This window comes from Eriocheir sinensis, unplaced genomic scaffold (genome assembly GCF_024679095.1).
Source record: "Eriocheir sinensis breed Jianghai 21 unplaced genomic scaffold, ASM2467909v1 Scaffold111, whole genome shotgun sequence".
NCBI classification, from domain to species: Eukaryota; Metazoa; Arthropoda; class Malacostraca; order Decapoda; family Varunidae; genus Eriocheir; species Eriocheir sinensis.
The window spans coordinates 470,990-494,000 of record NW_026110419.1 but is presented as its reverse complement, the minus strand read 5'-3'; the positions used below and the strand labels follow the sequence as shown (position 1 = coordinate 494,000).

At 44.6% G+C, this 23,011-nt stretch overlaps 1 protein-coding gene across 1 annotated transcript in view; it reads right to left on the bottom strand.

Annotated features, from left to right (window-relative positions):
• Positions 1 to 23,011, bottom strand: part of LOC126989252 (syntaxin-binding protein 5-like) — a 71,666-nt gene that overhangs the window by 48,258 nt on the left and 397 nt on the right. The window lies entirely within an intron of this gene.

Below are 23,011 nucleotides of genomic sequence, written 5' to 3'. Positions count from 1 at the left end.
GCGGGGCCCGCACGCTGACCACTCAGCCACCGCCTACCCTTCCCGTTCAAGGCGCAGAAGTCGGGTAAACTATCACTGGGATAACAAAACTATCCATGAAAATACCAGTAACTTCTACGAGAGTCTTTTCAAACAGGCGAACTGAGGCAAGGAGAAGATTAACCGGGTTCTCATGGGTGATTTTCCAGGTCAAGACGTAGAAGTCGGGTAAAACAATCACTGGGATCACAAAACAGTCCATGGAAATACCGGCAACTTCTACGAGAGGCTTTTCAAACATCACAAAACAGTCCATGGAAATACCGGCAACTTCTAGTAGAGGCTTTTCAAACATCACAAAACAGTCCATGGAAATACCGGCAACTTCTACGAGAGGCTTTTCAAACATCACAAAACAGTCCATGGAAATACCGGCAACTTCTACGAGAGGCTTTTCAAACAGGAGCACTGAGGCGGCAAGACGTTCAAGAGTACGGACCAATGATTCATGAGACACGTGAGGCACAAGAGGCGTAGGCAGCGTTACCAGATTATCGTACGCATAACATTGCATTTTCCGGTTTCTGGCCCATAAATACTAAAAAAAGAGCATCAATAATTACCGATTTTAACAACAATTATAAATGCATATCGTTATCTTTGTGGGTGCGCTAGCTTTTGGTCATAAGTCGGCCAAAACAATACGCCAAGTACGACAGTCTGGTAACGTTGGGCGTAGGAAACAGAACTCGTGTAATAAGAGGAAGGGAGAGGACAGCGGGTGGCGGTGGAGCGAAATGCAATGATGTACAAGATGTTGGTGAGGAAAGCGCGCGAAAAGAACGTCTTGGGTGCAGGGAAACAGAATACCATTAAGGACTGAACGAAACAACGCGGAACGAGAGCGAACGAGCGAACGTAAAAGACTTGATTGAACCTACTTTGCTACACTGCGTAAATGACTTAAAAATATAAAGTGAAATCTCGGAATCAGTAGTAGTAGTAGTAGTAGTAGTAGTAGAAATAGTAGTAGTAGTAGTAGTAGTAGTAGTAGTAGTAGTAGTAGTAGTAGTAGTAGTAATAGTAATAGTAGTAATAGTAGTAGTAGTAGTAGTAGTAGTAGTAGTAGTAGTAGTAATAGTAAACATGGAAACATGGAAATGCAGGCAACAGAAAGCCTATTGGCTCATTACGAGGTCGTCCGCTTGGGTGATTTAATCTGCTCGACCGCCACTTGGGGCTTGGTGAGCAGATGAAAGCACCTCGATATTGAGGAGATGGAAGCCCTCGTTATTCAGTTTACTCCCGACGCAGCGAAATGACGGTCGATTCTATATTTGAAGGAGCTGATGGTATTCACATTTACTACTTCTGAGGGAAGATTGTTCCAGTGGCGGATGACTCGGTTTGAAAAGAAACTCCTTCCAATGTCTGTGTTACATCGACTCGACTGAATGGGTAAACCGTTATTTCTAGTTCTTGAGTTGGTTTGCAGTTCAAAGAATTTGGAGTAATCGACGTTATTTAACTTTTTTAGATACTTGAAGACTTGAATCATATCCCCTCGTAGGCGTCTTTTCTCCAATGTAAAGAGATTAAGTCGCTTGAGTCGTTCCTCGTACGGTTGAGCCCTGAAGGTTGGAATCATCTTTGTGGCGCGTCGTTGAATCCTTTCCAGTAAAGCAATGTCCTTTCTGTAATTGGGAGACCAGAACTGCACTGCATACTCGAGGTGCGGTCTTACCATGGAATTATACAAGGATAGCATCACGTCTGGTGTTTTACACTCGAAGTTCCTCGCTATGAACCCGAGCATAATGTTGGCCTTGTTGTATGCTTTTTTACAGTGATTCGCGTGTTTCAGGTCACTGCTGATAGTGACTACAAGATCCTTTTCCTCCTGCATCGCTTGCAGAGGTCTCCCATTCATGATGTATGTGTGGTTACTATTTTGGGACCCAATGTGCATGACTTTGCATTTGTCAACATTAAAAGACATTTGCCATTTTCCGACCATTCGATAATGTGATTGAGGTCTTTCTGAATGATTTCGCAGTCGGTCTTTGTGAGGGCATCTCCACCCACCTTGGTGTCATCTGCAAATTTCGATATTGTGGATTTCAGTCCTGATTCTAGGTCATTGATATATATGATAAAGAGGATGGGTCCCAGCACTGACCCTTGAGGCACTCCACTAGTGACTGGAAGCCAATCGGAAGGCTGTCCGTTGAGTAGTACTCGTTGTTTTCTGTCGGTGAGCCAATCTCTTATCCACGCGATCAGATTGGCTCCGATGCCCGCCGAGTGCAGTTTCTTAAGGAGTCGCTCGTGCGGTACCTTGTCGAAGGCTCTCTGAAAGTCCAGGTATATAACATCACTGGGGATGTGGGCATCCCAGTTCTTATATATACCTTGGAAGAAGTCTAATAAATTCGTTAGGCAGGAGCGCTTGTTTCTGAAGCCATGCTGGGTGTCGGAGATTATATTATTGTTTTCTAGAAACTTAACAAGTTTATCTCTAATAATCTTTTCGAGTATTTTTCCTGCCACTGATGTCAAACTTATGGGCCTGTAGTTTAATGCAACGCTTTTGTCTCCTTTTTTGAAAATCGGTGCTACGTTCGCCATCTTCCAGTCTTCCGGGACCTTGTTTAGTTGAACTGACCGGTTGAATATGGTAGTGAGTGGTTGAAGTATTTGTTGTTTAAGCTCTTTTAATAACCGCGGGGACAAACTGTAGGGTCCGTTGACTTGTTCGTGTCAAGTTTGTCCAAGTACTTTTTTACTTCTTGGTCGCATATTGAGTCAATTTCCAGCGGCGTGATCTCACTCGGCGGGTCAGGACCCTCGGGAATGGTTTCGATGTCTTCGACTGTGAATACGGATGCGAAGTTACTGTTGAGGATTCTGGCCATCTGTTTACTGTCCTGAGTTACAGATCCAGTCTCGTCTGTCAGGGGACCAATATTGGATTTTATTTTATTTTCTGGTCTTATGTACGTGAAGAATTTTTTGGAGTTAGTTTTGATTTCGCGCGCTATTTGCTTTTCATAGTTGCGTTTGCTACTCCGAATAAGGCTGCGACAAGCTCTGAGGCTGTTGTGGTACTGTGTGCTGGCTTCGGCCGTAGCATTCTCTTTCATCAAATTATAATTCCTTTTTTTTTAGTAGTAGTAGTAGTAGCAGTAGTAGTACAGCGGGCGTTCATGGACATCCGCATATTCGACCCGATGGCTGCCTGTCACCGTGAGCTGCCCCTGCAAGCCGCCCACCACAGGAACAAGCAGGGGAAGACAAGGGCATACGGTGAAAGAATCCAACATGTGGATCAGGGCAGCTTCACCCCCCTCGTCTTCACCACATCCGGCGGGATGGGTCCCAGGGCCCAATGCTTCTACGCACGCCTCGAGGAACTAATCTCAGAAAAGAAGCATCAGCCAAGGAATCACGTTGTCGCCTGGATGAGGTGTCGCCCTTCGTTCTCCCTGCTCAGGTCGGCCATCCTATGTCTCAGGGGCACCAGACACTCTGGCCCAAAAGCCACCAACATCTCCAATATGGACTATGAAGCCACAGTGGTGGAGAGTGACATTAGGGTGGGTCGAGAGTGACTTGAGTAAGGAAGGAAAGGGGGATCTAGACGTAATGGATGATAGGTGATTTAGTGTCAGGTAGTATTAGTGATATGGTTGGATGCCACAGTCATTAGCGAACAGAGTTGGGGCTAATGACCTCCAAGCTATGGAGCCCACCATGATTATGTGTCGGGAAAATAAACATGGGTGGAGGTATCATTTATGTAGTAGTAGTAGTAGTAGTAGTAGTAGTAGTAGTAGTAGTAGTAATAGTAATAGTAGTAATAGTAGTAGTAGTAGTAGTAATAGTAGTAGTAATAGTAGTAGTAGTAGAAGTTGTGTGCGCATGATATAGATAAAAAGTAGATAGAAGATAGGTGGATAGATAGATAAATAGATAGATAGATATTGAGAGAGAGAGAGAGAGAGAGAGAGAGAGAGAGAGAGAGAGAGAGAGAGAGAGAGAGAGAGAGAGAGACAGACAGACAGACAGACAGACAGACAGACAGAGAGAGAGAGAGAGAGAGAGAGAGAGAGAGAGAGAGAGAGAGAGAGAGAGAGAGAGAGAGAGAGAGAGAGAGAGAGAGAGCACCATCCCACTCACAACAGTCTTCCATTCCAATTTAGACAATCATCACTACATATATATATTTTTATAGCACACTTCATTTCCACTACAATCCCATAATTCCATACCTCACACCGCCCCAACTAAACCACCTCTCTTCCCTCGCCCCCTGGTAGTAGTAGTAGTGGTAGTAGTAGTAGTGGTAGTAGTAGTAGTAGTAGTAGTAGTAGTCTTTTAAATACTTATAGAAAATCACAAACATATCAATACAAAAAAATAAAGAAGAACAAGAAGAGGAAGAACAACAACAACAACAACAACAAACAACAACAACAACAAGTAATATAGTAGTAGTAAAATTCGTACTATCGTCATTACATTTATCACTATCATCATTATCACACATTTCTAACAAACAATACAACAAAACACAAGTCAATCAGAAAGGTTCCTCCTAACACCACTCTGGAGGCCCCGCGCATAACACAGTATCCACACCACTTGTCAGTATCAGATGTTCCTCGCTTTTTACTCCGACTCGCCTGAAATATTGGCGCTGACGGACGGCCCGGCCTGTCACGTTAAGCATTCAGAAGATCGACTGTACAGGGCGGTCAGATCAGGTGATGGGGGTCTGGTATAGCTGATGTCACGCCTATGATGCTGAATGTAGTATAACTCCCCCTGCCTACGACTTAAATGCTTTCAAGAGGAGAGCATTAAGACACCTCCACACGAAATTGACCTCTCTTCTGATAATGTCACGCCTATGATGCTGAATGTAATATAACTCCCCTTGCCTGTGACTTAAACGCTTTGAAGAGGAGAGTATCAAGACACCTCTCCACGCGATATTGACCTCTCCCCTAATAAAGTCACTCCTATGATACTGAATGTAATGTAACTCCCGCTGCCTCCGACTTAAACACTTTCAGGAGGAGAGTATCAAGACACCTCCACACCCGAAATTGACCTCTGTACTGGCTTCTCGTTCTGCTTTCTTTGGTTGGAGCAGTGTCTAGCGGGGCCCTTTTTGTTCCTGTGTTTGTTTTTTGCCCTTGAGCTGCCTCGCTTGATGGAGAATATAAATGTCTGGCCACGGCAATAGCTTTTTTCAACAGGGGAAGGTGCTGGCCAGGTTAATGCGTGACTTGCCTATGTAGCGACAATTTCTAAAGTCCAACATAGCGCCTTAGTTAGTACCCAAAGCAAGCTATTTTCTACCATGGTCAAAGTTTGTTTCTTGGTAAAGGTGGTGGAGGTGAAAGGCGTAGTGGTGGTGAGGGAGGTGGTGACGGAGGTTGTATTGGCGGTGGTGGTGTTTGTGGTGAAGGAAGGTCGTAATGGTGGTGAGGGAGGTGGTGACGGAGGTTGTATTGGCGGTGGTGGTGTTGGTGGTGAAGGAAGGTCGTAGTGGTGGTGAGGGAGGTGGTGACGGAGGTTGTATTGGCGGTGGTGGTGTTTGTGGTGAAGGAAGGTCGTAGTGGTGGTGAGGGAGGTGGTGACGGAGGTTGTATTGGCGGTGGTGGTGTTGGTGCTGAAGGAAGGTCGTAGTGGTGGTGAGGGAGGTGGTGACGGAGGTTGTATTGGCGGTGGTGGTGTCTGTGGTGAAGGAAGGTCGTAGTGGTGGTGAGGGAGGTGGTGACGGAGGTTGTATTGGCGGTGGTGGTGTTGGTGCTGAAGGAAGGTCGTAGTGGTGGTGAGGGAGGTGGTGACGGAGGTTGTATTGGCGGTGGTGGTGTTGGTGCTGAAGGAAGGTCGTAGTGGTGGTGAGGGAGGTGGTGACGGAGGTTGTATTGGCGGTGGTGGTGTTGGTGCTGAAGGAAGGTCGTAATGGTGGTGAGGGAGGTGGTGACGGAGGTTGTATTGGCGGTGGTGGTGTTGGTGCTGAAGGAAGGTCGTAGTGGTGGTGAGGGTAGGTGGTTAGTCTTCGTGGAGGTGAAGGGTGTGGTGATGCAGGAGGTGAAGGTGGTAGGTGGTGAGGACAGGGGATGATGGAGGCTGTAGTGGAGGAGGTGGTGGCGAGGGTGGTGAGGGTGGAGGTGGTGGTGACTGACTAAGGGTGGCGGTGGAGGTGGTGGTGACTGACCAAGGGTGGCGGTGGTGAGGGTGGAGGTGGTGGTGACTGACCAAGGGTGGCGGTGGTGAGGGTGGAGGTGGTGGTGACTGACCAAGGGTGGCGGTGGTGAGGGTGGAGGTGGTGGTGACTGACCAAGGGTGGCGGTGGTGAGGGTGGAGGTGGTGGTGACTGACCAAGGGTGGCGGTGGTGAGGGTGGAGGTGGTGGTGACTGACCAAGGGTGGCGGTGGTGAGGTGGAGGTGGTGGTGACTGACCAAGGGTGGCGGTGGTGAGGTGGAGGTGGTGGTGACTGACCAAGGGTGGCGGTGGTGAGGGTGGAGGTGGTGGTGACTGACCAAGGGTGGCGGTGGTGAGGGCTAGGTATCATATTCTTAAATTTTACGGCGCCAAACCTCACATAATTTTGACAAGGCTTTCGTAGGAGTTCTGAGCATTTCCGGGGGTAGTTATAAGAACATAAGAACATAAGAACGCAGGAGTCTACAAGAGGCCGGTAGGCCTGTACGAGGCAGCTCCTTTGACCCTAAGCTCCCGTGTATCTAACCCCACCTAATATCGCTGTCCATGAATTTATCTAGTCTATTTTTGAATGTGACAATTGTATTGGCACTCACCACATGACTGCTAAGCCTATTCCACTCATCCACCACCCTGTTAGTAAACCAATTTTTGCCTATGTCCCTGTTGAATCTGAATTTATCCAGTTTAAACCCATTACTTCGTGTCCTACCCGGTTCTCTTACCAACAAAACCTTATGAATGTCTCCCTTATTAAGGCCCTTCATCCATTTATAAACCTCGATCATGTCTCCACGCACCCTTCGCCTTTCCACATAATTACAAGTACTACACCAGAGATTAAGAGCTCCATCAATCTATCATGACTCGTGTTGTGCAGAGACGTGGCGGCGAAGGTCTCCCACACTAACATAATATCACTGGCCAGCAATACTTTAGTCCCTCCTGCCATTCGCTGAGCCTCTCCGATAATAGTTATAATACTCCGCCAAGCCTCCCGTCCAGGGCCACTGTTTGGGTATAATTAACCAACTCATCCCGGTGTTTGTCTGCAACGTCTCGCAATTATAGTCCGACTCTGGATAAATCATGTGTGTGTGAAATGATAATGGGCCAAACACAGCTCTGATGAGGCTATTAGTGACGCAGCGATCCAGGCTAACTTAAAAATTTCATTCAGCACAGTTTTTGTGTTGTTATTGCTCATTTCTAAGTTGTCCAAATCCCTTATGCAAACGTTAATCACCGTCTTCAATCATTCATCCCCTTTGCTTGTTTTTCCCCATTTCTAGGCTACCCGAATTCCGTATGCAAGAGTTAACCAGCATCTTCATTCTTTCATCCTTTTTTGCTAGATCTTGCTCTCCCCAAGGCTATCAAAATCCCGTATGCAAGAGTTAACCAGCATCTTCATTCTTTCACCAGCTGGTAAAATTTAGAACACCCTTTTGTTGTTCTAGCTAACCACTTTGCTGTCCAAATCCCTTAAGCAAGAGTTAACTAGCACCGTCCTTCTTTCATCCCTTTCGCTGGTAAACCCTAGAACACCCTTTTTTTGTTCTAGCTAATCACTTGGCTGTCCAAATCCCTTCTGCAAGAGTTAACCAGGATCTTCATTCATTCATTCTTGTCGCTGGTAAACTCTGGCTGAAGGAGTGCTATATATCATCATCATCTAACGTCTTTATTCTCGTTAGACAATATCATATTCCTGCCTTAGCCTCAGTTTCCTTGACAACTCCCCACGCATACACAGGGGCCTATAGAAGGATTATCAAGACACCTTTCCGAATGACTCTGGGCTCTCTATTTGGGAACCTTTCTCTGAGCATTTCAGGAGCAGCACCATTGCGGGCTTTTCTGTTTCTCTTTTTTCGCGCCTTTGAGCTGCCTCCCACCCTGTAAAAAGATGAGTGATGGGATAAGAATAAAAGTTTAGAATAATTGTTTCGATAATGATTATCTTTTGGTATTTTGCCGCGCCTGAGTGTTCGGCTCATCAGGAACGTGAGGTAACTGGGCGAAGATACACGCATGAGCTGACACCCGTTACGCTCTGGCGACCAACAATAATGGTACTACACGGGTACTCATCACAGGTAAACACATGTGCCGCGACGACACTCATAAATTGCAATCTGTCTGTGTATACTTCCTGGAGACATAATTACCGTTGTACAGGCAAGAGAATCACACACGTCTCCGTCGTAAGAAAGAAACGGGATAGGTAGCTGTGGAGAGAGTACAAAGAAAGCAAAGGAAGGAAAGGGAAGGAGAAGGAGGGAAAGAAGAAAGACAGGGACGGCAAGGGAATGAAAAGAAAGGGCATGAATAACACTGTATCATTAACAAAGACAACACCGTGCATAATACAATGACAATTTCATCATCTCTTATACTCCGTGAACTCTAAGGGTCGCATTTTTAAACATTTCTGGGCCCAAGCAGCAGGGTTGTTTTGATTCAAATAAAATTATTTAAATCAAGTGACTTAAATCGATTAAAATCAGAGTAAAAAAAATCATGATTTAAATTAAAATTAAATATACTGTATTTAAAATGATTTAAGTGTTATATCAAGAGTAAAATGTCTAGTGATTTAAATATATATATATATATATATATATATATATATATATATATATATATATATATATATATATATATATATATATATATATATATATATATATATATATATATATATATATATATATATATATATATATATATATATATATATATATATATATATATATATATATATATATATATATATATATATATATATATATATATATATATATATATATATATATATATATATATATATATATATATATATATATATATATATGTGAACAGTTGTACAGGAAAAGTATTAAGTCTACTTGTCCTGTACTGATCCTGTACTGGTCCTGCAGCAAGTCAGGCACCAGTCAATCATTGCCATCTCTTACAAGAAATATTATAAAGCATAAAAAAACTATGGTGTCATTAAATTTTAACATTGGCCAAGTTTAATACAAGAAAATGGCCTCATAAGACTGAAATGCAGAAAAAAATAATTTAAATAAAAAAATCGATTTAAATAAAAAAATCCGATTTAAATCAAATAAAAATTTTTTTTATAGAAAAGTCATGATTTTTCCAAACCTGCCAAGCACACACACATTTGACAAGGCTTTCGTAGGAGTTTGGGACATTTCCAGGGCTAGTTTTATGACCCTGGAGGTAGGTTGACCCTCCTCCTATACCCTGAACCTAAAACAACACTATCTGTTTTCTGGTGTTTCTAGGAGGGGCGAGTTTTCTTGCCTGACTCTCTCATTCAGAATTTCGTGAATAAATATAAAGCTAACCAACTAACACATTATTGCAAGAAAGACTATATGAATTTCCTTATCTGCCTTTGCTTTGTTTAATAGATTCGTTTTCATTCTTACTCTGAACTCAAATGGCATGCAATCTTAAGACATATTTATCTATTATCCATCTTTTTATCTATTTAACTATCTATCTATGTATCTATGTATCTATTTGCATAAGTGTGTGTGTGTCTGTGCGTGTGTGTTATATCTTTAAGTTTCACCAAGATTCATAAATCTATCCATCTCTATATTTTTATCTATCTATCTATCTATTTATCTATCTATCTATCTATCTATCTATCTATCTCTATTTGCATAAGTGTGTGTCCATGTGTGTGTGTGTGTGTGTGTGTGTGTGTGTGTGTGTGTGTGTGTGTGTGTGTGTGTGTGTGTGTGTGTGTGTGTGTGTGTGTGTGTGTGTGTTATATCTATTAATTTTCACCCACATATACAAAACACACATAGTCGCCACCCCCAAAAAGAAATGTGTGAAGAGACCTTCCGCACACACAAACCTTTGAGGAGCGCCGAGTGGAGGGCGGGAAGGCAGTAATGAGAGGGCGAGAGAGGCCGAGCGAGGGAGAGGAGCAGAATGATATAAATTGCAGGAGAATGAAGGAAATGAGTGTGTGTGTAAGGAAGATAGTTAGATAGATAAATAGATAGACAGATAGATAGATAGATAGTTAGATAAAGAGAGCAGAGAAGAGAAGATGAGAAGAGAAGAGAGAAAACGCCTCGCGAAGACCAGCGGCCGCCCAACATATGCAGCAGGCTAGTGTCATATTCTTAAATTTTTCGGCGTCCAGGCACACATATTTGACTAGGCTTTCGTAGGAGTTGTGGGCATTTCCAAGGGTAGTTTTATGACCCTCTTGGTAGTTTGACCCTTCTTCTGTACCGTGAATCTAAAAGAACACTCACTTGAACCCGACTGATCTCCTCTTCGGCCTTTGGAAATAGTTGATGAGAGGCGGAAGCGTCTGAGAATACCGACTTCACTGTGACGCCCTCCGTGAACTGAACACACAGAGAGACAGACAGACAGACAGATAGAAAGACACACACACACACACACACACACACACACACACACACACACACACACACACACACACACACACACACACGTTTTCGTAAGATTGTTAACGAAATCAAGGTTTGAAGCGTGGTAAGTTATATATTCAAGTGACAGTTTGATTTGCAACTCTCTAATCTTTTAATAGTCTCTCTCTCTCTCTCTCTCTCTCTCTCTCTCTCTCTCTCTCTCTCTCTCTCTCTCTCTCTCTCTCTCTCTCTCTCTCTCTCTCTCTCTCTCTCTCTCTCTCTCTCTCTCTCTCTCTCTCTCTCTCTCTCTCTCTCTCTCTCTCTCTCTCTCTCTCTCTCTCTCTCTCTCTCTCTCTCTCTCTCTCTCTCAAAGGACAGGTCACGGACAGACACGCCCCCTGGGAACGCGTACCAACACACACACACACACACACACACACACACACACACACACACACACACACACACACATAATGACACAAACATTACAATAATTATTCCTCTATTTCTGCTGTTAATCACTTCTACCGTACACTTATCTCTCCCCATATGGCAAATGTAGGTGTGTAAGCCCCGAAATGTTTGAGAAGAAAGACCTTTGGCGTATAGAATGTAGTATAAGCTTGGAGTTCCTTTGATGAACACTCCTGCTCGGGGAACGCTGCCGCCGCCACGCCTGTAATGAGTCCACGGCGAGTCGCTTGATGAATAGTCCGTGATTTTCATAGAAAACGGAGGAGCAGAGACGTGACACTCAGCACCGACACAGAAGGACTCTCGCGTGCTATATGGGGAGCGCTGAGTACACGATGGAAATGATTAGCAGCGAGTAGTAGAGGAATTGTACTGTCTGTGTCAGTAGCTGTGTGTGTTGGTAGACGAAGGGATGACGTGACACTCAGCACCGGCACAGCAGGACTCTCGCGTGGCTGAAGGGAAGAACAAGTCCATCGTGGAAAACCTACACGTGTATATATCACGGGTGAGTCATAGGTTGGTACTGTTAGACGCTTTCGGCTCTCACACCAACTATTTCCAAAGCCCAAAAAGGTGATCAGCCGGGTTCTAATGAGTGTTCTTTTAGGTTCACGGTACAGAAGAAGGGTCAGTCTACCACCAGGGCTATAAAACTACCCTTGAAAATGCCCCAAACTCCTACGAAATTCTCGTTGAATATGTGAGTTTGGGCGCCGATATGTTTAAGAATACGGGCAGTAGTTTTTTGTTTTAATTCTCAAACATTTCGGGCTTATACATACGCATCTGACGGTGCTTTCCTAGAGGCTGTGGTATGGGTATTTCTATGGGTGGTATTAATGCCCCAGTAACGTTTCGGGCATTACACCAGCGTTGTCGAATTATCGTACTCATCGCATTGCATTTTCGAAGTTGCTGACCAATAACTATAGCAAAAATAAACAAACAAACATCAATAAATAGGAGTTTTAACGCTAACTTCAATTTTCTATCGTTATTTGTGTAGGTACGAGAGTTTGAGGCTTAAAAGTAATAAAGACGATGTGGTGAATACGATAATCTGGCAACGCTGCATTACACCCACTCCATTTGGTAAGGCTTTCGTGGAGGTCATGTTAGTATTTGCACGTGAGTTTTATGAGCCTGGCGGTAGTGTGCCAAGGCTGCTGCGCCGTGACCGTGAAAAAAACACTCGCCAGAACCCGAACAATCTCCTTTGTGGCCTTGGAAATGGTTGTTGCTGCGAGCCGATAGCGTCTGAGAATACCTACGTTCCTTATCATATTCCGCTACAACATAATCGGAATAGCGTCCCTTCATGGCGGCAGGAAAAAAATAGGCCATAATGCGTAACGATACCACAAAAAATGACAATCTAATACCTTGATGTTTCTGTTACACTGACGGACCTAACAGTACTAATCCCATGCTCGTGACTGACGCCACTTTTTATTTCCAAAGGGTTTAAATTCTACACAGATGGAAGCAAAGCAACAATCACACGCTCGTGGTTGACTCTCTGGAGCAGCGGCTCCCAACCTTTTCGGCCCCGGTCCCTTCTCCTGACACTTCTTCACCTGTGGACCACTACAACGAAATAGGTTAAACGGGCCACTCATGACCATCCAAAGGGCCTATTTTTTCCAGCGGGCCGTGAGTTTGACACCCCTGGTGCCGTTAGCTAAATTAGACCAATTCTAGCATTTAAGCATTCAGCTTTAAGGATTGTGTACACTGTTCAGCAGTATGAATTTTATTCCGAGCCGCAATCTCCTACTCTCAGTATAATAAATCTAACAATAATTAGAAGCTCGATGGACCTTGCTATTCTTGCACGGACCCCTCGTGGGGACCACTGCCTTAGGCCGATAAGGGAATCACCCCTCGCTTTCTACAGACACAAGGAAGAAACTGACCGCGAGAAATTTTTGTTTATTTCCCTCCGCCCTGCGGGGTCGGTTAGGCTCTCTCTAGGAACTCCTCGTTGTCTCGCCCAAAGGTGTTCGGTTTCTTTGCGAGGGATGCGGTGCAACACTCGCAGCCTATTGAGCCTAATCAGCTATTTACGTCCGGTGCTCAAATGGGCATGGCTTGAGAAACTGGGCATTTACATGGCAACACACTACATACCACCACCCATCAGTGTCCACCTCTGTTACTGTCTCTATCTGTCTCTCCCTCTCTGTTTGGTGTTATGTTTACCTGTCTGTCTCTTTGTATGTCTATCTCTTTATTTGCCTGTCTGACTGCCTGCTTCTCTGTCTATCTGTCTGTCTGTCCTAATCTGCCTGTCTCTGTTTCTGTCTCTATCTGTCTCTCCCTCTCTGTTTGCTGTTATGTCTACCTGTCTGTCTCTTTGTATGTCTGTCTCTTTCTTTGCCTGTCTGACTGCCTGCTTCTCTGTCTGTCTGTCTGTCTGTCCTAGTCTGCCTGTCTCTGTTTCTGTCTCTATTTGTCTCTCCGTCTCTGTTTGCTGTCATGTCTATTAGTCTGTTTGTTTGCCTGTCTAACTGCTTGTTTCTCTGTCCGTCTGTCTGTCCTAATCTGCTATATGTTTCCCTTAATCTGTCTCTCCCTCGCTGTTTCCTGTAATGTCTACTATCTTTGTTTGTCTGTCTCCTTATTTGCCTCTCTGACTGTCTGTTTCTGTCTGTTTCTCTGTCTCTGTCCCCACCAAACCTCCCATCCCGTCCTGGCCACTCGTCGCTGTTTGAAGTCAGTCACTGGAGGCGAAGTAAAGTAATTATATGGTCCCCTTAATGCCACTCCACGCACCTCTCTTTCTCCACGCCGCCTTACTCACCCCTCCCTCACGTCTGGTAATACATTGTCCGGGAGTGTTTTTCCCTTCCCGCCACTCCCTTCGCTGGTCATTAGTCATCCTTGCTGCGTCTGTTGTATTCTGTCTTTTCTTTTTCACGCTGTTTTGCTCTCTCTCTCTCTCTCTCTCTCTCTCTCTCTCTCTCTCTCTCTCTCTCTCTCTCTCTCTCTCTCTCTCTCTCTCTCTCTCTCTCTCTCTCTCTCTCTCTCTCTCTCTCTCTCTCTCTCTCTCTCTCTCTCTCTCTCTCTCTCTCTCTCTCTCTCTCTCTCTCTCTCTCTCTCTCTCTCTCTCTCTCTCTCTCTCTCTCTCTCTCTCTCTCTCTCTCTCTCTCTCTCTCTCTCTCTCTCTCTCTCTCTCTCTCTCTCTCTCTCTCTCTCTCTCTCTCTCTCTCTCTCTCTCTCTCTCTCTCTCTCTCTCTCTCTCTCTCTCTCTCTCTCTCTCTCTCAAGTCTCATTTAATATCTCATCCCTTGCCGTAATTCCTCTTTCTCATCGCTTTCTCTCTTTCTTTCTTTCTTCACAATGTCTTCCCTCTTTCCTTCCCTTTCTCTCTGCTCACACCCTCTATTATCTTATTCCACTCATTCCCTTCCCACCGTACATACCCCAACCCATTCCCACCACTCACTTCCACATTCACAGTCACACCCTACATTTATTTACATTTTCTTTACATTCAACCCTTCACACTCCCCTACCTTCCCCTCCATCATTCCCTTCCACTTAAGTTTTCTCCTTTCGTCTCTCATAAGATCTCATTCCTTGGCAGTCATTCCTCTTTCTCGGTGCATCGATTTCTCTCTTATCTTTTCTTTCTTTTGACCGTCTTGCTTCCCTCCCTCCTTCCCTTCCATCCTCTCTCCTATATCCTCAAGTCTTGTTCTGTCATCTCCCACTGAAGGTCCCATGCAGCTCCGTTCACTTGTTGGATCAGAAACACCATTGTCTTCTTTACGTCGATAGATAAATCACTCCTACACCTCTCTTCCCATATTTGATAAGGTTCCAAAACGATCCATATCTCATCAACTTTACCGTGTTTGAGTGATGGACATTTTTTTTTCTACATGGGGTCCTCTCGTCACTAACACTTTCCCTCTTCACTGTGTCTCGTCTCCTCTAAACAAGACTCAGAAGATGGATTCGTTCTCACTTCCCAATTTCCAACAGCTTAAACGTCTCTTGAGTAATGGTTTCGTTTTTTTTTCTCGTTTTCTAGCTCTTGTTTTCTTGTTCTGTTCTTGTTCTTTTTTCATCTCTTTTGCTTCTTCCTCTTTTTCGTTACTTATTTCCTTTTCCTTTTCGATATTTTTTGTTCTTGTTCTTCTTGTTTTTGTTCGTTTGCTTCTCTTGTTGTTCTTGTTCTTGATCTTGTTGTTCTCTTGCCACTAAAGGGGCTATTACACTGGGCAAATTTTCCTTGGATCTTCAGTCAAACCACGATTTCCGCTGGCGTGGTTCTCATAATTGCGTGGTTTTCTGACGTGTCCGCGATCTCCCAAAGCTACGGTATATTCCACCGAGGGACGACGGTATTACTCACCATCATCATCAGCAGCAGCAATAACAAGAAACAAATGAGAACCACTCCAGCGGAAATCGTGGTTTGACTGAAGATCCACGGAAAATTTGCCCAGTGTAATAGCCCCTTAACACTCTTATTTGTCACCATGTCTCGTCTTCTCTATGCAAGAATAAGGAGGGAGGCAGCGGAAGGGTTGGGAAGGAAGGGTCGGGAGCTAAAAAATGAAGAGAAGGAAGGCTTACATAACTTAATTTTCCGCGCCGCTGATTTGAAACATAACGTGGAGTCATTCATTACCTTGATTATGTGTGTGTGTGTGTGTGTGTGTGTGTGTGTGTGTGTGTGTGTGTGTGTGTGTGTGTGTGTGTAAGAGAGAGAGAGAGAGAGAGAGAGAGAGAGAGAGAGAGATTACAAAAGTGTACATTCAATTCACATCCATATTATATAAACATCTACATTCATTTAACATTTATATTACGAAAAGAAAAAAAAACGTGAACTACTTATGCGGACAATACCTCAGAACAATAGTCATCAGTAAATTCAGGGAATGTTGAATTATAGGTACAAATGAAACTCCAAAAATGAGAACCGCCAATCGCCTCTCTCTCTCTCTCTTCTCTCCTCTCCTCTTCTCTTCTCTTCTCTTCTCTCCTCTCCTCTCCTCTCCTCCCCTCTCCTCTCCTCTTCTTGTCCTCTCCCCTCCTCTCCTCTTCTCTTCTCTTCTCTTCTCTTCTTTTTTTTTTTTCTTTTCTTCTCATCTTTTCTTCTCTTCCCTTCACTTTTCTTCTCTCTGTCTGTCTCCTCTCTCCCTCTCTACCCCTCCATCTCCCCCCCTCTCTCCCCCTCCCTCTCCCCCTCCCGCTCCCTCTCCCTCTCCCTCTCTTAAATGAACACTTCTCACCAACTTCCAAAAATTTCCACTAATGACAGACAGGCCAAAAGATATACACCGAGTAGTCACGCACACAGCCAGTCAGAGTTACACTTTCTGGGTTAATATCACGTGGAATGCTTTTGGGATGTAGCAGAGACCCGTTGTATCATGAACACTGACGTCGGTATTCTCAGACTCTTTCGCCGGAACACGAGAGTACCTTCAGAGTGTATGATGCGTGGACATTCATCTCTCTTTCTCCTCTTATATAATTGTTGACTTGATCATTGCAGCAAAAGAGAGTACGTTCGGTATTCTCAAACTCTTCCGCTTCTCACATATTATATTTCCAAAGGCCGTAAAGGAGGTTAATCGGGTTCTCGCGAGTGTTTTTATTAAAATTTTCGTCCAAGGTACAGATGCCTTGTCAACCTACCACCAGGGCCATAAAGCTACTCACGGATATGCCCACAACTCCTACGAAAACTTTGTGTGTGCTTGGCCGTCGAAATGTTTATGAATACGTGTTCCCTTACCGTCTCAAATGATTGAAATGCCTCAAAAAGTGCCTCGTTAACGTAGTTTTTTTTATGCTTTATACTCGCATCCTCCTCCTCCTTCTCTCTTCGAAATTATAACAACACTTATCATCACCAAGAATGCCGAAATTGTTGCCTTATGTTCCTTCCTTGCTTTCTTTCTCTTTCCTTTCTCCCTTTTTTCTTCCTTCCGTCCTTCTTTCCTCCCTCCTCCAGTCCTTTCTCCCTTTTTTCTTCCTTCCGTCCTTCTTTCCTCCCTCCTCCAGTCCTTTCTCCCTTTTTTCTTCCTTCCGTCCTTCTTTCCTCCCTCCTCCAGTCCTTTCTCCCTTTTTTCTTCCTTCCGTCCTTCTTTCCTCCCTCCTCCAGTCCTTTCTTCCTTTTCATCTCTTCTTTTTCCTTCCTTTTTTTCTTCTTTCTCTTCCTTTCTTTTTCCTTCCTCCCCTTTTCTTCCTTCCTTCGTTCCTCCTTTCCTTTCTTTTCTTTTTTCTTCCTTCCTTCCTTTCTTTTCCTTCCTCTCATTTTTCTTCCTTCCTTCCTTCCTTTCCTCCTTCCTCCCTTCCTTTGTTTTCTTATTTTTTCCTTCCTTCCTTTCTTCCCTTTTCCCTTTCTTTCACACTTCTTCCTTCCTTCTTTGATAATTTCGCCTCTATTCCCGTCACACACTTCCTTACACATCTCCCTCATTTCCTCTGTCTTCTCTTCTTTTCCCCTTTCCCTTTCCTTCCCTCCTTCACCAGCTTATGCATTTTTCTTTCCTTTTCATTTCTTCTGTTAGTCATTCCTTTAATTAGTTTTTCTTCCTTTCTTTTTACTTTCTAGTCCTTATCTTCCTTCCTTCCTTTCTCAGCGCCCTGCCCTCACTCCGAGAGGTCAAACCGCACGCGCTCCCACTTCCGTGACCTCTCTCGCTTGCGATTCCACCCTCGTGTGCTGTACTGAACTGTACTGTAGATCTTGCTGTGCTGTGTGCCGTGTGCTATTTCGCATCGTGCTGCGTACTGCTTATTGTCAACCGAGTTAGCTGCCTGCAGAGGTGTGCTGTTTGCTGTGCGACCACGTGCTTCGCTGGACAGGATTAAGTGTTGCCCTTATTTTTACTACCTCTCTCTGCCTGTATCTACCCTCTCGCCGTAGCGCCCTGTAAAACATATATACACATATACACAAAACACAGTGTTACACTCTTTCCGCCACATTCTTTATATATATCCAGATTCCACTCCGACGCCACTCCCTACGCAGGTGTTCAGACTTACCTGACCTGACTTGACCAGATTATTCCCCAGAGACACAGTAATCCTCTAAATTTTTCATCACCTGCGTCTCTCCCTCTCGTCCCTCGCTCCTCCTCTTCTCTCGCCTCCCCTCTCCATTGCCCCCCCCCCTCTCTCTCTCTCTCATTACTACCCCCCACTTGCCCCTCTCTGTCTCTCCTTCCTCACTCCCTATCTCGTTCCCACCCTCTCTCTCTCCCCCCCTTTCCTTCGCCCTCTTCCTCCCTCCATCCCTATCTCCCTCCTACGCCTTCCCATCTCTCTCTCTCTCTCCCCCCCTTTCCTCTCTCTCCCTCTCCCTATCTCCCTATCTCCCTCCTCTCTCTCTCTCTCTCACTCTCTCTCTCTCTCTCTCTCTCTCTCTCTCTCTCTCTCTCTCTCTCTCTCTCTCTCTCTCTCTCTCTCTCTCTCTCTCTCTCTCTCTCTCTCTCTCTCTCTCTCTCTCTCTCTCTCTCTCTCTCTCTCTCTCTCTCTCTCTCTCTCTCTCTCTCTCTCTCTCTCTCTCTCTCTCTCACTTATTCTCGCTTATTCACGCACGCGTCCCTCTGCCCTACGAAAAAGAAAAAGCAAAGCAAATATATATATAAACACAACTCACTAGCTCTCTCCTTACCAAGATGGCGCTAAAGAAATGTTCGACTTGCACAGGAAACTTCTCTGGCCATTTCTTCTCAGGACGATCGACCGTCTGCAAGATCTGCCTGTTGACACAGCAGATGGAAACGAGACTCCTTCAACAGGACGAAAGGCTGACGGCTGGCGAGAAGAAGATCACCGAACTAACAAGTACTGTTGATACCTTGCAGGAGTTTATCCAGGCCAACATCGTCGCCCCTCCTGCAACTGACGCCTCATCACCCTCCTCACCTGCACTCGATGCCCAGCCACCTTCCGAAGAAGGCACGTCACAGGGAACCAGTAGAGCTGACGCTGAATGCTTCACCCCCGTGAGAGGAGGAGCCAGACCCGCCCCTAGAGCCATTTATCCTACTCATTGCTACAACAGATTTGCCATACTGGAGGAGGAGGACGAGGAACAGAGCACCTTCTTGGTCGGTGACTCTATGATTCGCCATCAGGTGGTTGAATTCTGTGGCAGAGTCCCCCGTCGTAGGCGTAACTACTGTTATCCTGGAGCTGGTGTTGACGACATCACAGCTGCACTGGACGAGGTCTCCGCTGTGGCCTCTAATGACTCACTCTTTGTTCTCCACACAGGTACAAACGACGTCACCACGACCCGGTCTGAGGAACTGCTGGACAAGTACCGTAGGCTCATCCAGCAGTACAAGTCTAAATCCCCTAATATTATGATTTCAGGAATTCTACCACGGACATGGGATGAGGGCGACTTCTACAGTAAGGCCTTCAGCCTCAACAACCGCCTGCAGACTCTCTGCGGAGAGCTTGACGTCGAATTCTTTAACGCCTGGAACGATTTCTACGGCCAGAGTAGACTTTTCCAAAGGGACGGCATACACCTGGCCCCCATGGGGGCTGCCTGATTTGGAAGGCTCCTAAACAACCCCTTACGTAACGCCCGAAAAACAAAACACGACTCTCAGCCACGTCCTTCCATCCCGCCCGTGTAAATAGACACCATACACCGCAACAGACTCGTAACATTGAACCCTCCAGTACCTCTATTACCAAGCTTCAAGATAACCTAAGAGTCCTTAGTTTCAATGCGCGTAGCCTAAGAAACAAATTTGATGAACTGCGATGTCTTGCTCTGACAGAAAACTTTGACGTAATTGCTATAACCGAAACATTTATCGACACCACTAATATTGATTTAAGTTCCGAATACAACATAGATGGCTACAGATTCTTCAACAATGATCGTGTAAACCGTAGAGTGGGTGGTGTCGCCCTTTTGTCAAAAGCTACTTGCAACCTACTGACAAAACACCAAGAAACAGTAACGTTGAACATTTGTGCGTGCGAGTAAACATTGCAAAAGTCAATTTAAATATATCTGTCACTTACAGGCCTCCGGGGCAATCACTTGATGGCGATCTTGAAATGTACAGCGTCTTAAGGCAGTCACTTAATAACAGCGACTCACTGATACTAGGAGACTTTAACCTCCCACATATCGACTGGGCGACACTGTCGGGTACAGAAGGTGAGTCCCATAGAATGATCGAATTTCTAGAGGAAAATTATCCAAGCCAAATGGTTTCTGAACCAACTCGACAAAATAACATACTTGACCTTGTTATAGCGACCCAAGATAACCTAGTCAGTAATGTCACGGTAGGAGAACACCTCGGTTCCTGCGATCATAAACTAGTGCGCGTTGACATTAGAGCTCAATCATCGGTGACTGAAAATAAAGTTAAGGTGCCCAATTTCAAAAGAGCCAACTTCGTAGAAATCCGACGAAAACTAATAGATATGCAACTATCAGATGACGGCAATGCAGAGGACGCCTGGCTAAACTTTAAAGATCACTTACTCACTCAGCAGGACACATTTGTCCCTTGTGCGAGAAGCGAATTAACACTAATAAAGTCCACCTTGGTTTAATAGCGAAATTAAACACTCAGTCAAGGAGAGAAAATTGTCTTACAGGTTAAAGAAAGACCAAAGCACGCCCGAAAACATTAGACTTTACAATGATGAAAGGCGACGAGTAAAAGATTAGTGCATCAGGCAAAGCGTAGATATGAAGAAAATATTGCAGCCAACTGTAAAAATAATCCGAAATCCTTCTTCAGTTACATAAACAACAGAAAGGCGATCAGAAGTGGAATTGGACCTTTAACAAACAGCGACGGTGCACTAGTGACTGACAGCCAACACGTTGCAAACCTATTAAATAATTACTTTTCCTCGGTGTTTAATAATAACAGTCCTCCACCACCACCACCAACACCAGTACTAATGTAAATCCCGAGCATGCATTGTCTAACTTTGAAATAAAACCCGATGAAGTCCTTAAAGCCCTCAAATCACTTAAAACAAATAAAAGTCCTGGACCTGATAAAGTATATCCAACTCTGCTGAAAGAAACAAAGAGCGAAATACTCTCCTCCCTCACAACCGTATTCAATATGTCCTTGCGACAAGGCATTGTCCCTTCAGATTGGAAAAAGGCTAACGTGACACCGATTTTTAAGAAAGGAGATAAAAAAGTACCAGGTAATTACAGGCCCATTAGTCTAACTTCGGTTGTAGGTAAGCTACTTGAGGGCATAATTAGAGACAAAATTGTGAGTTACCTTGAAAGCCACTCATTAATTGGGGACTCACAACATGGCTTCCGAAACAAAAGATCCTGCCTATCAAATCTATTAACCTTTTATAACGACCTCTTCACTGTTTATGACGTAACCAAATCACTGGACGTAGTCTATCTTGATTTCCAGAAAGCGTTTGATAAAGTCCCGCATCATAAATTACTTTACAAATTAAAGCAAATAGGTATTGACGGTCAGGTAAACCAATGGATCGCGAATTGGTTGAGCAACAGACAACAAAGAGTAGTGATTGACGGATTTAACTCAGAGTGGGCGTCTGTCACTAGTGGCGTCCCTCAGGGCTCGGTTCTTGGCCCAGTGCTCTTCATTATTTACATCAACGACGTGGATGTTGGACTCAATAACCGCATTAGTAAATTTGCAGACGACACAAAGATTGGTAACTCGGTTCTCACTGACGAAGACAGGCAAAGCCTCCAAGAGGATTTGCACAAAATTTCAGCTTGGTCGGATAGATGGGAGATGCCCTTTAACGTAGACAAGTGCAAGCTCCTTCAATTTCGAACGATGAATAAAAAGTTTGATTACGAAATGCGCTGAGTTAAACTCAAAAGCGTTCAATGCGTAAAGTACTTGGGGGTCAAAATCGCGTCAAACCTCAAATTCTCACAGCAATGCATCGATGCAGCAAATAAAGCGAACAGAATGTTGGGCTTCATTAAAAGAAACTTTTTATTTAAGAATAAAGATGTAATACTCCCGCTCTACAAAAGTTTAGTCAGACCCCACTTGGAATATGCGGTACAGTTTTGGTCTCCCCACCATGCAAAGGATATTGCTAAATTAGAAGGTGTTCAGCGTCGGGCAACGAAAATTATCCCTTCCTTGCGCAACAAATCCTACGAAGAAAGGCTTTCTACCCTTAACATGTTCTCTATTGAGAAACGTCGCCTCCGAGGAAAACTGATCGAATGTTTTGAAATACTTAATGGTTTCACGAATGTAGACAGATCAACATTGTTTATGATCGATGACACTTTGCGCACGAGGAACAATGGCGTAAAACTCAGATGTAGACAAGTAAATTCAGACTGCACCAAATTTTTCTTCACCAACGTTGTAGTGCGAGAATGGAATAAGCTCCCATCATCAGTGGTCCAGTGTAACACGATTGACTCCTTCAAAAATAAGCTCGACCGTCACTTCCTTCAACTTAATATCAACTAGAGTAGAAATGCAACGTTTTGGAGTCTTCTGATTAATGTAAAATCACTTAGGTTTAAGGACAGACCACCAAGTCTGGACCATGGGGTCTGTGTGGTCTGATTTTCTATGTAAATCTATGTAAATCTCTCTCTCTCTCTCTCTCTCTCTCTCTCTCTCTCTCTCTCTCACACACACACACACACACACACACACACACACACACACACACACACACAGGCAAGGGAACAAACAGGGGAGGGGTTGAGGTGAAGGGAAGGCGCAGGAAGTGGTGCGGGCGTGCCCCTGGCGTAGCGGGGCCGAAATGTAAACACACAGGCCTCGGCGGACAGGTGCATGGGGAGGGCCTCGCCGCGCCGCCTCTGCCCGGCCCTGGCTGTACGTGTTCTTTTTCCCCTTTGTATGCCTTTGTTTAATGTTTTCAAGTTAAA